The sequence below is a fragment of the Oratosquilla oratoria genome, chromosome 13 (assembly GCF_046742065.1).
Source record: "Oratosquilla oratoria isolate Oo_2021 chromosome 13, ASM4674206v1, whole genome shotgun sequence".
Taxonomy (NCBI): Eukaryota; Metazoa; Arthropoda; class Malacostraca; order Stomatopoda; family Squillidae; genus Oratosquilla; species Oratosquilla oratoria.
Genome location: NC_134789.1, coordinates 20496053 through 20511383, shown reverse-complemented (window position 1 = coordinate 20511383; position 15331 = coordinate 20496053). Strand labels below are relative to the sequence as shown.

Below are 15331 nucleotides of genomic sequence, written 5' to 3'. Positions count from 1 at the left end.
TATATGAATATTGTGTTTGTATATATATTACATGTATACAGTCATCTCTTAACATACATGAGGGTTAGGTAACATAGATATTATGCCTGTTGAAAATCTTCATATTTTTGCTATGTCCCCCTTGGAAACACTTCTGGCATTCCATTTCCTTATCTAACCTGATAACTGCACAATAGGCTTTTGTGCAATTGTTTGGGGTTAAAAAAATCTCAAAAGAGTTTTGTTATAAAATGAAAGATTGCATGAAAAAGTATAAGAAAACTAAGTTTTAGTTAATTATTTCCCTTAGTTCAGGCATGGTGGTGTAGCAAATTTGCACGTTGTGTCACTCTGAGGTAGCAGGGAATGAGTTGTGGTCATGCATGGATGAGTGATGAGGAACTTTTCTACTACTTAACACTTTGTTCCTCACCACTGCTGTTTCAGTTGTCCACTGTTTCTTTCTTTTTTGCATGAATGTTTTTTGTGTAAGTTATCTTATATCTTGCACCACAAGTGGGTCATGTGTAGGTGACTGACCTGCCCCTTCCATGATGTCTAAGGAGTACAAAAGATGTGTGGGTGGGTAGGTATAGTGTGTGGACTTGTTCACCATGAGTTGGCAAAGTTCATTTTAAGACATATGGGAGCAAAATATAGACCACTGAGTTAAAGAAAAGCCTTCACATCATATGATATATGTCGCAGTTACATGCTGTTCATATGATGTATGTCACAGTTTATGGGTTAAGTATAGAAATGTCTTATGTGCATTTTTACAAATAGTTTACTGTGAATAATGTACAGTATAGCACACTGAGAGGGAGGAAAGGGTGGTAGATGGGAGTGGAATGGGTGGGAGTGAGTATATGCCTTTTGACTTTGGCTACCTCCCTGGTAAGGGGGGAAAAAGCCCGTAGTATATAGATAGAAATAATACACTGTCAGGCTGGGTGGAAGGGAAACTCTGATGGGGGAGAATATTTGTTTATTTTGAGTGAAAGTTGGGCACCAATATAATACGGCTTGCTCTAAGTGTGAGAAAGATGGGGGAGAGACAGCAAGGGAGATGACTACTGTGTGTTCCAAGTTATATCCCAAAGTGGGAGAGGAGGAGACTGCAACAGAGGCAATGTTCTAAGCTCACAGTGTGATGCTCCGAGGAAATCTGAATCTTTAGTGTTCTGTCCGATCTTATATACATAGTTCAGGTCATGACCCATGCTCTTAATTGGCATGAGGTCAAAGTTGATGCCTAGGAAGTCAGAGACACAAAATGTTCTCAAGCCACTGAGTCACCAAGATGGAGTATGGAGTGTGCGTTCCTCAAAGAATTTTTGTGCATCTTACATGGTCAGGCGATGAGTAGATTGAGTCATCATAGGCTGGTGAACTGCATGTATGTTTCCGCAAAGAGGCTTTGTGTGAGTCATGCAGCCAGGCAGCATGAGTCACATGGCTAGGCCCACAATGAATTCCCTTGGAGGCCTTGGGAGTCAAAGGTCATGAGACAGGGTCAGGAGAAGAGGTGAGGACTGTCATGAGGATAACTTCCCTAACACACCCCAACAGAAGTCAAGGACTGGAGTGCATTCATGTGGAGCCGCGACAAGGAGTTGTCAGGGTAGTTGTCCTTGTCCTGGACATGATGGGACCAGAACTTGAAGGCTGGGGTGGAGCTGGCCAGCAGACTGCAGGGGCAGCAGCAGGCAGTAGTGTGTTTGCCGCAGGGTAGTAAGCCTCGGGGTGCTTGGCTACTCCTGTAGGACTAGAGTTGTCCTGTACATCTTGAATGATGTTGAAGAGGTTGGTGCATCTTGGGAGACTGCCTAGGGGATCTTGTATCTAGAACGCATCTTGGGATCATGTATGGTGATGTTAGTAGTGTGGTTGCAACATCTCCATGAAAAGATAGACTCATGAGAATGATTATGATTAGTGGGTGTGGCATTAGGCCACCCAGGGCTTCATGGACTTGACAGTCAAGGTTACTAGTCACTAGCTTTATTGGAGTTTAGGTGTAGGACCTTGTGATCTCCATTGAGCATGTGGGTGGGTCAAGGTGGGAATGCTTATAGCTCTAGTTTGCTAAATGATCTAGTGACAGTAGGCCACAAAATGATACCTGTGATAGGCAAGAATGTAGGCAGTCAAGCTGACAATCAGTAGGCCTGGCAGGCAGCAGCAGCAGTTGAGCTGGTGGGCAGTCGAGCAGGTAGGCAATGGGCGGCAGATGAGCTTGCAGGCAGTGGCGGTAAAAGAGCTGGCAGTCAGCAGACCTGGCAGGCAAGAGTGGCAGTTGATCTGGCAGGTAGTTGGTAAAGGTGGGGATCAGGGTCTCAAACATGGGGCAGCCAAATGTCAGGCTGGCTGGAAGGCAAACTCTGATGGGGAGATTATTACAAAGGATTACAAAGGTGGAGACCTTTTGGTCCATATCTAGGTTGGATGCAAAAAAAAAAATCATATTAATGATAAATGAATAAAAACAATAATAATGTGAATAATAAATAAAATAAATGCATAGGTATAGTTAGATAATAGATAGGTAAATTGTAAATAATAATAAATTGACATAACTAATAATAAATGAGAATCAAACAAATAATAATAAATGGACAAATGATACATATACCAAGGCTTTTTCCCCCTTACAAGGGAGGTAGCCGAAAAGGCATAAAATCACTCCCACCCATTCCATCCCTGAATACACTCCACACCCCTCCACCCTCCCTCTTATCTTAGCACTTCCTGGATGACGGGTCATCCCTGCACCTTGTCCACTGCCCTGGGTCAGAAGCAGTGTCGCAAGACACAGCATATCCACAGCAAGGCCACTTCATTAAATCGGCGACCCCCCTCTCTGTCCCCCCATGTATAAAAGGAGAAGACGGGGAGAAATACCTTCGGGCTGCATCAACTTTTGCTCACACATACTACCTCACCCCGATCCCCCTGCCCATTCCACCTCATGCATCACATCATCACCCATATTCAGTAGAAGCCCGATTTAACGAACTAATTAAGCCAAGGTCCAGTCCGCTAAATTGAATTTTCCGTTAAATTGAGCGAGTGAGCGTTGGTGTAACAGTGTTGCGAGAGCGAATTATAAAAATGATACGTACCTAAAAATTCCCTAGTGTACATACACACACATACAGTATATATATTATTGTAAGTGAATTATAGGCAGCACAATCATGAATTGCAAATGAACAGCAACGTGCAGTAATTTGTTGCAACATGTGTATTTACCTAGTTGTATTTTACGGGAAGGGGAGCTATGCTCGTGGTGTCCCGTCTTCATATCTCATTTTATCTAAACTATTTTTAAATTCATGTATTGTTTTTGCACACACCACTTTCTCATCTAACTTGTTCCAACTGTCTATTACTCTGTGAGGAAAGCTGTTCTTTTTCAGATCTCTTCTATAGCTGTCTTTCTTGATTTTCTTTCCGTGCCCTCTTGTATTTCTGTCATCCCATTTTATCAGATTCTCTCTATCAATAATTTCTATGCCTTTCATGATTCTGTAAATAGCTATCAAATCTCCTCTCTCTCTTCTTTGCTCTAGTGTCTGTAGCTCAAGTTTTGCTAGTCTCTCTTCATATGATAGTTTTGAGAGTGTTGGTGCCAATTTTGTAATTGCTCTTTGTATTCTTTCAAGTTTTTTTTATACATTTTTTTGTACTTGGTGACCACATTGTTGTTGCATATTCCAATCTTGGTCTTATCAGTGATTAAATTTTTCTTCACCATTTCTTCATCCAGGTATGTAAATGCCACTTTGATTGTTCTTATTAAATTATAAGTTTCTCCAAAAATCTTGTTTATATGTTTCTCAGGTGACATATTATTCATAACAATGACTCCCAAGTCCTTCTCATTTTCTACTTTTTTTATTCCTTCTCCCAATTTATATGATCCTGTTATTCTGTTTTTACTTTTTCCAAATTCCATTATACTACACTTTTTAGTGTTGAACTCCATCTTCCACTTCCTACTCCATTCCCATACTTTATTTAGATCACTCTGTAGTGACTCACAATCTTCTTCCGTGTTCACTTTTTTAAAGTTTTGCATCATCTGCAAAGAAGCTCATATAACTTTCAATTTCTTCATCCATATCATTAATATATATAGCAAACATTATTGGGGCCAGAACTGTTCCTTGTGGAACACCGCTTATTACGTCATCCCATTTTGAGTGTCTCTTATCACTACTCTCATTTTTCTTTCTTGCAAAAAGTCTTCCATCCATTTAAGCAGTTTGCCCTGTATTCCTCCTTCAGTTTCTAATTTCTTAAGCAACTTCTTATGTGGTACTTTGTCAAAAGCTTTTTTTAGGTCTAGAAATGCACAATCAGCCCATCCATCTCTTTCTTGTATTATATCTATTAGCCTTGAATAGAAACATACTAAATTAGTGACACATGATTGTCCTTGTCTGAATCCAAATTGCTTTGTCTGAATCCAAATTGCCATCTACTTTTGATAATTCTTTCACAAATTTTTGCTATTGTACTTGTTAGAGAGACTGGTCTATAGTTGGTAGGGTCTTCTTTATTTCCTCCTTTATATATAGGTACTATATTTGCTTTTTTCCAATCTTCTGGAACTTTTCCTTCTTTCAAGGAACTATTTATTATGTTATGTATTTTGTCTGCCAGTTCATTTCTGCATTCTTTCAAAATCCAGTTTGCTATTTCATCTGGTCCATGCGATTTTCTAACATCAAGATTACTCAAGTATTTCATTATTTCATTCTTTGTTACTTCTATTTCTTTCATAGGGGGGACTTTCTCTTTCCATTTGATCTCTTCTGGTTGTATATTCTCCCTTGTAAACACTGATTTAAAATGCTTGTTCATAATTTCCGCCATTTCTATTTCCTCTGTGTATTCAACTCCTTGTCTCAATTTCTCCAAATCTTGTTTGTTTTTCAGTTTGTTGTTTACAAATCTGTAGAAAAGTTTTGGTTGATCTTTACATTTTTCTATGACATATATTTCATATTTTCTCTTTTCCTCTCTGCATGCTTGTACATATTCATTTCTATAACAAGTATATATTTTCCATTTTTCAGGTATTATGTGTTTCTTCCATTTGGTCCAAGCTTTGTATCTTTTGTCTTTTAACTCCCTACAATTTTTGTTGTACCAGCACCTTACACATTTTTTTCTTGTTTTTGTCTTGGGACATACTTTTCCACCTTTTTTTTTATTTTTATAAATTGTTGTCAAAATATTCTATTTCTCTTCTGTTGTATCTTCTTTGTGTATTCTTTCCCAGTTTTCATTTTGAAAGAATTCTCTTATTTTATTAGAATTTGTTTTTTCATACATCAATCTTCCTTTTCTATATTAATTTCTTTTCATGTATTTTTTCTCGTTTAGTTCTAGTTCTATCAATATGTGGTCACTTTTACTTATTGGTGCCTGGTATTCTATCTTTTCCACTATTCTAGGTTCAGATGTGATTATTAGGTCTAGTCCGGATGGTTCTTCATTTCTATACCTAGTGTTCTCCTGAATCCATTGTGTCATTGTGTGGTCAATAATCATTTCAAGTAGAACATTTCCCCATGAGTCTTTTCCACCCTTTATGGTCATCTCTTCCCAGCAGATTTCTTTGCAATCAAAGTCGCCCATCATAACTATTCTTCCTCCATCTTCCATTATCTTGTTTAATGTTATTCTTGTGTCTTCTAACATACTTTTATGTTCACTCTCTTCCCACGAGGCTGGTTTTGGGGGCACGTAATTTATTACAAACTTTCTATTCTTCTTATCTCTGTCTTCTACTTCTATCATAATCATCTCTATTTTTTCCATATGTGACACTCTTCACGTTTATATCCTTCTTAGTCAGGAACATAACTTATGGCACAGCGAACTGGGGACTGCGCAGATCAAATGGACAATCAGCATCTTAGCATCCATGACGTAGACAGACTTGGGACGGAAGGTTATAAATTCACGGGGATGTTCGATGCCACTTTATTGCAGATCCGATCCATCATGCAGGATGGACCCAAAGGAATTTCGATAGTTACGGTGAAATGATGAAAACTGGAAATTGGACTAGTTACTAAAGGCTAAAAGCTACACATGATATAAAAGGATTGCAAAGGATGCACTAGTATACTCTAAACCTAAAATATAAAGGGGTTTACGACTTACTGAGTTGGCTACAAGAGGGGTGCGTACACCTTTCGAGTTTCGAACCAGACTGGCGCCTAGATGCGTGACGTGACATCATAAACGGCAACCGGTCTTTACACACCTTAATTCTAATTCTTAAAGTGAACATTGTACAAATAATGCGATGTTATCTTGCGACACAACTTGCAGACAACTTACAAAGGTGGGATTTGGAACAGAGGAGGTCTCTGCCCGAAATACACTTAAAATTAAAGCATTACAAAAAACAAAATTGAAAACCCCTTCCGAGTTGAAACGAGCCTTACGACAAAAAATATGTAAACATGGAGATACACGGAATTATAAAAAATCCCGTTACTGCTCGTAACGGCACATAACTCCACCCCCTTGTTTTATCTCTCTGTTTCTAATCCAATAATTATATGCATTATGTCCTATGCTGTTGGGTGGTAGTGGACCTTTTAATTTTGTCTCTACAATTCCCATTATGTCCGGTTCTTTTTCCTTCAGATACTCGTTCATTTGATTCAGTCCTGTTATTAATCCATCTATATTTGTGTAGGACACTCTTAACTTTCTGTTATTTCCATTGTATTCTCTGTTTCTTTTTTGTTTCTGTTATGGTCCATTTCCTCAATTTCATATTCACTACTCTCCAGTAGAATTCTTCTTTTTCTGACTCCGTTCTGGTCTCGTTTTTTTCTTTAGCTTCTTTGCTTTTCATTTTTTCTTCCTCTCTTTCCTCTTTATTCATTTCTCTTTTTATCCATACTTTTTTATATTGTTCACTTGCTGCTAGCTTCCCTGTTTTTGCTAAGATATTCTCTGTTGTTGTTTGTGACCTGAATTTAATCTTAATTGGTCTGGTCTTATCTGTACTATATTTTCAGAGCCTAAATATCTCTTCAATTTGTTTCATTATTTCAGGTTCATCTTCCTGAACTAATTCTAGTAAACTGCTTACTTTTTCTTTTTCCTCACTGATTCTTGAAGTTCTATCTAGGTTATGTTTCTCTTCTATTCCTAATAGAATTATGCATTTCTTTTTATCTGCTAAGTCTCTTACTATATTCTCCTTCTTTCTCATCACTTTGATAACTGAGTCTTCAGTTTGTTCTTTCATTTGCTGTTTAATTATATCAGTAAATACAACTTTACTGTTTTCCTGTATTTTTCTCCACCCCTGTGCTTCCTTTGCTATGGCCTCTTTATTGTCTTTATTGTTCTTTTTTAATTCTACATTCTCCTCTTTTACTTCTTTTAACTGTCTTTTTAATTCTTCTACTTCATTATTTAAGTTTTTGTTCGCCTTCTCTAGTTCTTCCAATCTTTCAACCCTTTGCGCAATTTTTGACATTCCACCGAACCTAATCTCCCAATGTTTGGTCATTTGTTCAAGTTTTTCCTCTAGTCTTGCCAGTCGAGGGAGGTTGGTATCCGCCCCCCCCCCTCATTAAATCCATGGAAATTGTTATCCTCATCTATTGTGCTGCTCTTATCTATGTTTCTAATCTTTACATTTTTGTTAGTCCCTTCATCGTCACTAAATTGCTCTGGCCCGCGTTTGTTTACATGGCATCTGCCTGCCTGGACCAAGTCCCCTCCTTCCTCATTTCCTTCCATTTCCCTCAGTAATCCCTCCCCTTCTCCTTTTTCCTCACTTTCCCACTACACCATGAGCAATCCCCTTCCCTGCAAATACAATAGGTACTTCCTTTGCGTTGAGATCCACGAATATTTCACTTTTTCTTCAGGACGTCAATCCTCACCGTCCGTCCGACGGAAGTGTGTGTGTGTGTGTGTGTGTCGTGTAACAATGATATGAGCTGTCTGTGAATTTCGCGGAATATTAGTCATAGCTTCGTGTTTGGTTCGATGTACATAATTCTAGCGATTAATAGGACTGGGCAGTTGGTTTTTGGATAGTAAGCGTTATTGTTCTGTTGTTGCAGAAAACGTAGTTCGTTGTTATTGAAGTTTTTTTCGTGGTGATTACTCTCGTGTACTGATTTTGAATTTTCCCATCAGCTTACTGTTTCATTATTTTGTTTTCCTATTATACCGTCTATTTCACTTGAATATATTTCTGCTACAATTATACTTTATACATATACTGAAATGTATATTATTGTGTATATATATATATATATATATATATATATATATATATATATATATATATATATATATATATATATATATATATATATATATACCTCCAAAGTACAAAATTTTAATTTTTTTCTTGACTCCACCACCACAATCTGGTAACATATGGTAACATTGTACTCTGAGACATGCATGTGGCCAGTTGATGGAAAATGCTCAACTTAGCTTACCGTTCCCACTATATTGAGCTATTTCCATAGACGCGCGTCTGGTCAGCTAGCGGAAAATGGTCAACTTAGCGGACCATTTCCGCTAAGTTGAGCATTTTCGTTATTGCTATTTGCAGTTCGCTAATTTGAGCTTCCGCTAAATTGAGATCCATTAAATTGGGCTTCTACTGTACAACCATTCTCCCCTGTCTTCTGTCCTCTCCCGTCCTTCCTTAACAGACATTCCCCTCTTCCCCTAAGCCCCCTTCACCCCATCCACCTCATCCTAGGATGTCCCCTCATGTTCACTCCCTCCACATCTGCCTTCCATACCTCTTTTACTAGTCTTTCTTCACTCATTCTTTCCATGTGTCCAAACCATCCTAATACTCTTTCATCAACCCTATCTCCCAACTCCCATTCCACCCTCGTTCTTCTCCTCACCTCCTCATTTCTCACTCTGTCTAGCCTAGTAACCCCCATCATACTTCTCAGACACCTCATCTCAAACACATTCAAACTCCTTCTCTCTTATGTTCCATGTTTCTGCCCCATACAGTGCTGTTGGCACAATCACTCCTTCATACAGTCTCCTCTTAGCATCCATTCCCAAATGTCTATTCCTCATTACACTCTTCAATCCACCAAGGCATTTACTCGCTTCTCTCAATCTACATTCTACCTCCACCTTCACTCCACCTTTTCCTGCCACATTTGCACCCAAGTATCTAAAACTATCCACTTCCTCCAGTCGCTCTCCCTTAATGCTCACTTCCAGTCTACTGCCACTTTCACCCCTTGTACATCTCATCACCTTACTTTTACCCACATTTATCTTTAGCTTTCTTCTATCACATACTCTCCCAAACTCTGTCACCAACTTCCTTAGTCCCTCCTCCGATCCTGCCACAAGCGCAGTGTCGTCAGCAAACAACAGCTGGATCACCTCCCACTTTTCTCCATTTTCTTTAACCATCTCCAATACCTGATCCACTACCCTTGCATTTACCTCTCGCACTACCCCATCCATGTAGTTAAACAGTCAGGACGACATAACGCATCCTTGACGAAGTCCCATCTTTACCTCGAACCACTCACTCTCTCCATTTCTAATCCTGACACAAGCTCTACTACTCTCATAAAAACTCTTGACAGCTCCTAGAAGCTTTCCTATTATCCCATAAATCTGCATAACCTCCCACAGTGCCTCTCTGTCTACCCTATCGTAAGCCTTTTCCAGATCCATAAAAGCCCAAAAAACATCCTTCCCCTTTCCTATAGCTTTCTCACATATTTGTCTTACCACAAAGATCTGATCTACACAACCTCTACCCGTCCTAAATCCACACTGTTCCTCACCAATTACTCCCTCTGTTCCTCTCCTAATCCTCTCAATCAAAATCTTCCCATAAGCCTTCCCAACTACACTTAACAAGCTAATCCCTCTGAAACTACTACATTCACATTTGTCCCCTTTTCCCCTGTAAAGTGGAACTATACATGCACTCCTCCAGTCCTCCGGCACTCTACCCTCTCTCCAGCAAACATTAAATAACCTCACCAACCAGTCCACCATCACTGTACCTCCTTTCTTTAGACATTCTGCATGGCATCCATCCAGACCAGGTGCCTTACCTGCTTTCATCATCTTAACAACTGCCTTCACTTCATCCTTCCTTATTTCTCCTCCATTTTCCTCACTCATCACTCTTTATTTTCTTAGCATTTCCCACTGCAACTATCTTTCCCTCCCTATCCTCCTTCACATTTAGCAACTCCCTAAAATATTCTGCCCATCTTCCCCTTACTGCCTTCTTCCATTATCATCTCTCCATCTACACCTTTTACCTTTTCTTCTCTACTTGATTCGCCTCCTCTTCCTCTCTTAATTTCTTTCCAAAACGTCTTTTTATCACTTTCAAAATTTTCTGTCATACTCTTACCCCACTTCACATCTACTCTTCTCTTTGCCTCCTTTACCTTTTGCTTTACTTCACTTTTCTTTTATTTGTACCTCTCATATGACTCCTTCGTCCTATTTTGTAACCAATCTGTGAAAGCTCGCTTCTTCTCTTCTACAACCTTGTTTCCTCATCCCACCATTCACTACCCTTCCTTCTATTTCCTCCTGTCCTTCTTGTTCCACACACCATCCATGCACACTTTCTACTCTATCCTTCACTCCCTCCCACTCCTCCTTCAGCTTCTTCTTATACTCCTTCTCCTTTTCATTTAAAGAGTTCACTCTAAGCACCTCCCTACCTTTTGTCCCTTTCCTCTTTCTCCATCTATCCTCCACTCTCAACTTACCTTCCACCAAAAAATGATCTGATATTCCCCCACCCTCTCCCCTTAGCACATGTACATCCTTAACTCTTCCTATCATAGTCCTATTTACCACTACATAATCCATCAACGCTCTATCTACCACCCTTCCATCATTACAGTATCTTAGGTGTTTATCTAAATGACTCTTAAAGCTTTGAACTGAATTACATTGCACTGCCTCTGCAGGAAGTTTATTCCATTCATTAACTACATGGTTGGCAAAGTTGTTTCTACCCACTTCCAAATTAAATCTATTTCTGGACAGTTTGAGACCATTGTTTCTTGTCGGATTCTCATTCAGTGTGAAAATTTTGTCACTTTTGATGTCAGTTCCCTTTAGAATCTTAAAGACCTGTATCAAGTCACCTCTGAGTCTACGCTTTTTTTTAGTCTATTTTCGTATGATTTATTTTTTATATTTGGAATCAGTTTTGTGGCTCGCCATTGTAGTTTTCCAATCTGTCAATGTCTTTAATAAGATTCAGTGACCATACGGAAAAGCGTATTACAAATGCGGATGAACTAACGATTTATATAGCTTGTTAATGAGTGATGGACTTTTGAAGTCAAAAGATCGCGCAGTCCTAGAATCTTGTTTGCTTTCTCAGAGGCTGAAATACACTGCTTGGATGATTTGAGATCGTTACTAATAATTACACCGAGATCCTTCTCACTATTCACTTTTGTTAACGAATTTCCAAATAACTTGTAATCGTACTTACTGTTATTTTTACCAATGCATTACCTTGTGTTAAATTTCATTAGCCGCTTTTCAGACCATTGCTGTAATTTATCTAAATCTTCTTGAATATCTAATTGTTTTAAGTGATCATTTGCCATTCCGCACAGTTTTGTATCATCAACAAATTTGGAGACAATAGATTTTAGTCCATGGTCTATATCATTTATATATACTATAAAAGTGGCCCAAGATCGGAACCCTGAGGAACTCCACTTGTAACATTTTTCCATCCAGAAGTTTTTCCATTTAAAACAACTCTGTTTTTGATCATTCAACCAGTTACTATTCCAACTTAATGGACTGCCACTAACTCCATGTGAAGCTAATTTAGTAAGTAGTATTTCTGTGGGGACGGTATCAAAAGCTTTTGCAAAGTCTAGATATATTAAATCTATATTGTTTCTTTTGTCATAATTCGAGATAACTGTGCTGTAGAATTCGAGTAAGTTAGTCACGCAAGAATTTTTCCGTCTGAAACCATGCTGGCTATCATTTACCAAACAGTTACTTCCTAAATGATGTTCGATAACATCTCTGATGATAGTTTCCATAATTTTTCCTACAATTGAAGTCAAACTTATAGGCCTGTAGTTATTTGGATACTTTGTGTCACCTTTTTTGAATATGGGAGTAATGTTAGCTAGCTTCCATTCTCTTGGGACATCTCTGGATATGATGGATTTCTTGAAAAGAATTTCTAATGGAACAACAATCTCATGTTTTATTTCCTTTAAGATTATTGGATACCAACCATCAGGCCCTGGTGTTTTATCAACTTTGAATTTATCTATACACCTATTAATTTTTTCTTTTGTTATATTTACTGTAGTAAGTTTACCCTAGACTTTAACAGGTTTCAGTTTGGAGTTCACTTTGAGGTGTTTCATTTACGAATACTGAGCTAAAATAATTGTTTAAAATATCATACATTCCTTCATTTGAATATTCAAGTTAACCATCAGCAGATAATAGTGGACCAATGTAAAAGTTGGGCACCAGTGTAACATAGCTCGCTGTAAGTGTGAGAGCAGGAGGGGGCGAAGAGATGGCAAAGAAGGTGACAACTGCACATTCCAAGTCATGTCCCAAGGCTTGTGGGGGAGGGGGGAGGAGGAGACGGCAATGGAGGCAGTGGGCTAGGCTTGTAGCATGATGCTCCAAGGTGACATTAATCTTCGGCATTCCATCCAATCTTTTATACATGGGTCGGGTCATGACCTGCTCTTAATTGGTGCAAGGTCAAAGTTGATACCTGGGAAATCGGACATAAAATTTTCTCACACAGCTGAGGCACCAAGGTGGAGGGTATGGGATGTGCATTCCTCAAAGAATTATTGTGCATCACATATGGTCAGGCGATGTGTAGGTTGAGTCATTGTAGGTTGGTGAACTACATGTGCATTTCCTCAAAGAGACTGTCTGAGTCATACAGCCGGGTAGCACATGAGTCACATGGGTGGGCCCACGAGCGATTCCTTTGGGGGGGGGGGGGCCTTGGGGGTCAAAGGTTGTGAGATGGGGCCAGGAGAAGAGGTGAGGACTGTCATGAGGATAACTTCCCTAACACACACTGTATTGTAAAACTAGATGACCTTTGTCCACTTGTCTATGCTCCCGACTCCCACTTCCACGTTGTCATCACTGCTCACGGTTGACAACAAAAATGTTTTGTGAAGAATTGCATCCTCATAAACATGGTCACAGTGAGATTAAGGGACTGTGGGAATGCAGGGTAGCATGGCATGCATAATGCAGTGATGTGTGACTTATCATGGTCTTGGATCACGTGTTGGACTCGTGATCGACATCCATTACCTTCCTGGATGAGAGCTCAGTGTTCATATATGGCCCAATTTATGGGTAATGCAAGAGATAGGTGTGAGTAGACAGTGTCAAAATATATGAAAACCAAAAATATTTGAAAGAGGTTATATGATTACAGTATCTAGGTCACCAAAGGGGATAGATTACATTGACAAAATTTATTAAGGATGGGAGGGCTTTAAGAAGTCATGGGTACAAATTAAGAAAGACCACATGTCTAAAGGACGTGAAAAAATAAATATTACCACATAGATGTATAAATACTTGGAATAGCTTAGGTGTTATAGCCCATGCTCCAACAATACATGAATTCAAATCTATATATCCAGGGGTTTTTCCCCCTTACCACTCCTACCTATTCCACTACCCTTCACCACCCTTTCCTTCCTCTCATTTTAGCTCCTCACAGCTGACAGGTCATTCCTGTATCCTGTTCACTACCTTAGGTCAGAAATAATGCAACAAGGTGCAGCACACCCACAGTAAGGCTGCTTCACTAATTGGCATCCCCCCTCTTCATCCCCTCATGCACAAAAGGAGAAAATGGAGGGAAATCCCTTTGGGCTGTATTAAGGGGGCCGTCGCAATGAATTTCCGAAAAAAATCTAAATATTTGAAAAAATATTCCCTGTCATCTAGTAGCCTTTGGCAAGCCAGTCCTGAAATATTTCAGCGAAATACCAAAAAATAAAGGAGTTATGACTATTTTTCTGACACCCCCCCCACTTCCCAGTACACCTTCGCTGCACATATGTTCGACTAAGTTATTTCATTGCAATAAAAATGACACAAATGTGATGTATTATTCACTATTAAAGACTAGCTGGAAACTTGTGGGGAAAGCATTTCGCACTCGTGAGTAAACTGAGAGAATTATTGTGAGTAGGCTGAGAAAGCAAATTGTCGCTCCTTGGAGAACTTTTATCTACTTTTATTTGAAGCTATAATCATTTCAAGAATGCCTAAACATTCGAAGAAGAAACGTGCATTTCATGAAAGAGCTAAGAAACTGAATCAAATTATTGAGAAACAGTGTACTTCTGCCTTGGTTATTACTGGAGATGACTCATAGCAGTGCTGCTGGGCGCACCTGGGCTCGCTACGCTGACCGCGCGTTATCGCACTCCTCTACCCCTCCATATCCTCTTTTCTCAAATGACGTCACCGCAAACATCGAGCATGCGTGACGTACCATCACGTGCCTCTTCAACTGAAATGCTTCAAGTGCTTTTCGTCACAAGAGCGACTGTCATTGATCATAACTTTGGAAGGACACATAATCTTTCTCACTTGGTTGGAGTCAATCCCATCAGTACAAAAGCACTTGAGGAACAAGACAAAAACACAGAACGGAAAGGGACACCAAAGACCAGAAAGAAGAAGAGAAAACTGTCGTTCAGCTCCGATTTCCACCCGGGAGCTTTCTAGTAAGCGAACCTGGCGACAATGAGGGAGGTGGTGCCTCCTGAAACCCTCGCCTTCTGAGCTGCTAATACCTCCGTAAAAGGGGGGACCAGGTACCAGCTACACTTTATAATAACATGTGAATGACATAGATTGCATGAAGATTGGCGCAGAGAAAAAAAATCTAAATGAAATATATAAAAATGCGGGGAAATGTATTTTGAACTTCAAAACTACACTTTTCTCTACATTTTTTCTATCTCCTCCATAACTACTTGGCCGATTTTAATGGGGTTTGGATCATTTGAAAGCTGAATAAATTTCCAATTATATATTGTGGCATTTTTCATTTTTTGTGATAGAAGTCAATATATTGTATTTTATGTAAAAAAAAAAAAGAAAAAAAAAATTAGAAAAAAAATTCTTTCTCCTAAACTAAGAGGAAATTCAAAAAACTGTATGAACTTTATTTAGGTATTGCTAGAGCATTTGTAGTATTTTTGCAGCATGCTCAGTCAATGGATAAATGAGAGTTTGTAATTTTTCAAAAAAGTTTTTTTTTAATTCATTG

At 39.0% G+C, this 15331-nt stretch overlaps 1 protein-coding gene across 8 annotated transcripts in view; it reads left to right on the top strand.

Annotated features, from left to right (window-relative positions):
* The window catches only part of LOC143032335 (ribonuclease P protein subunit p25-like protein), an 86231-nt gene that overhangs the window by 48242 nt on the left and 22658 nt on the right, over positions 1-15331 (top strand). The window lies entirely within an intron of this gene.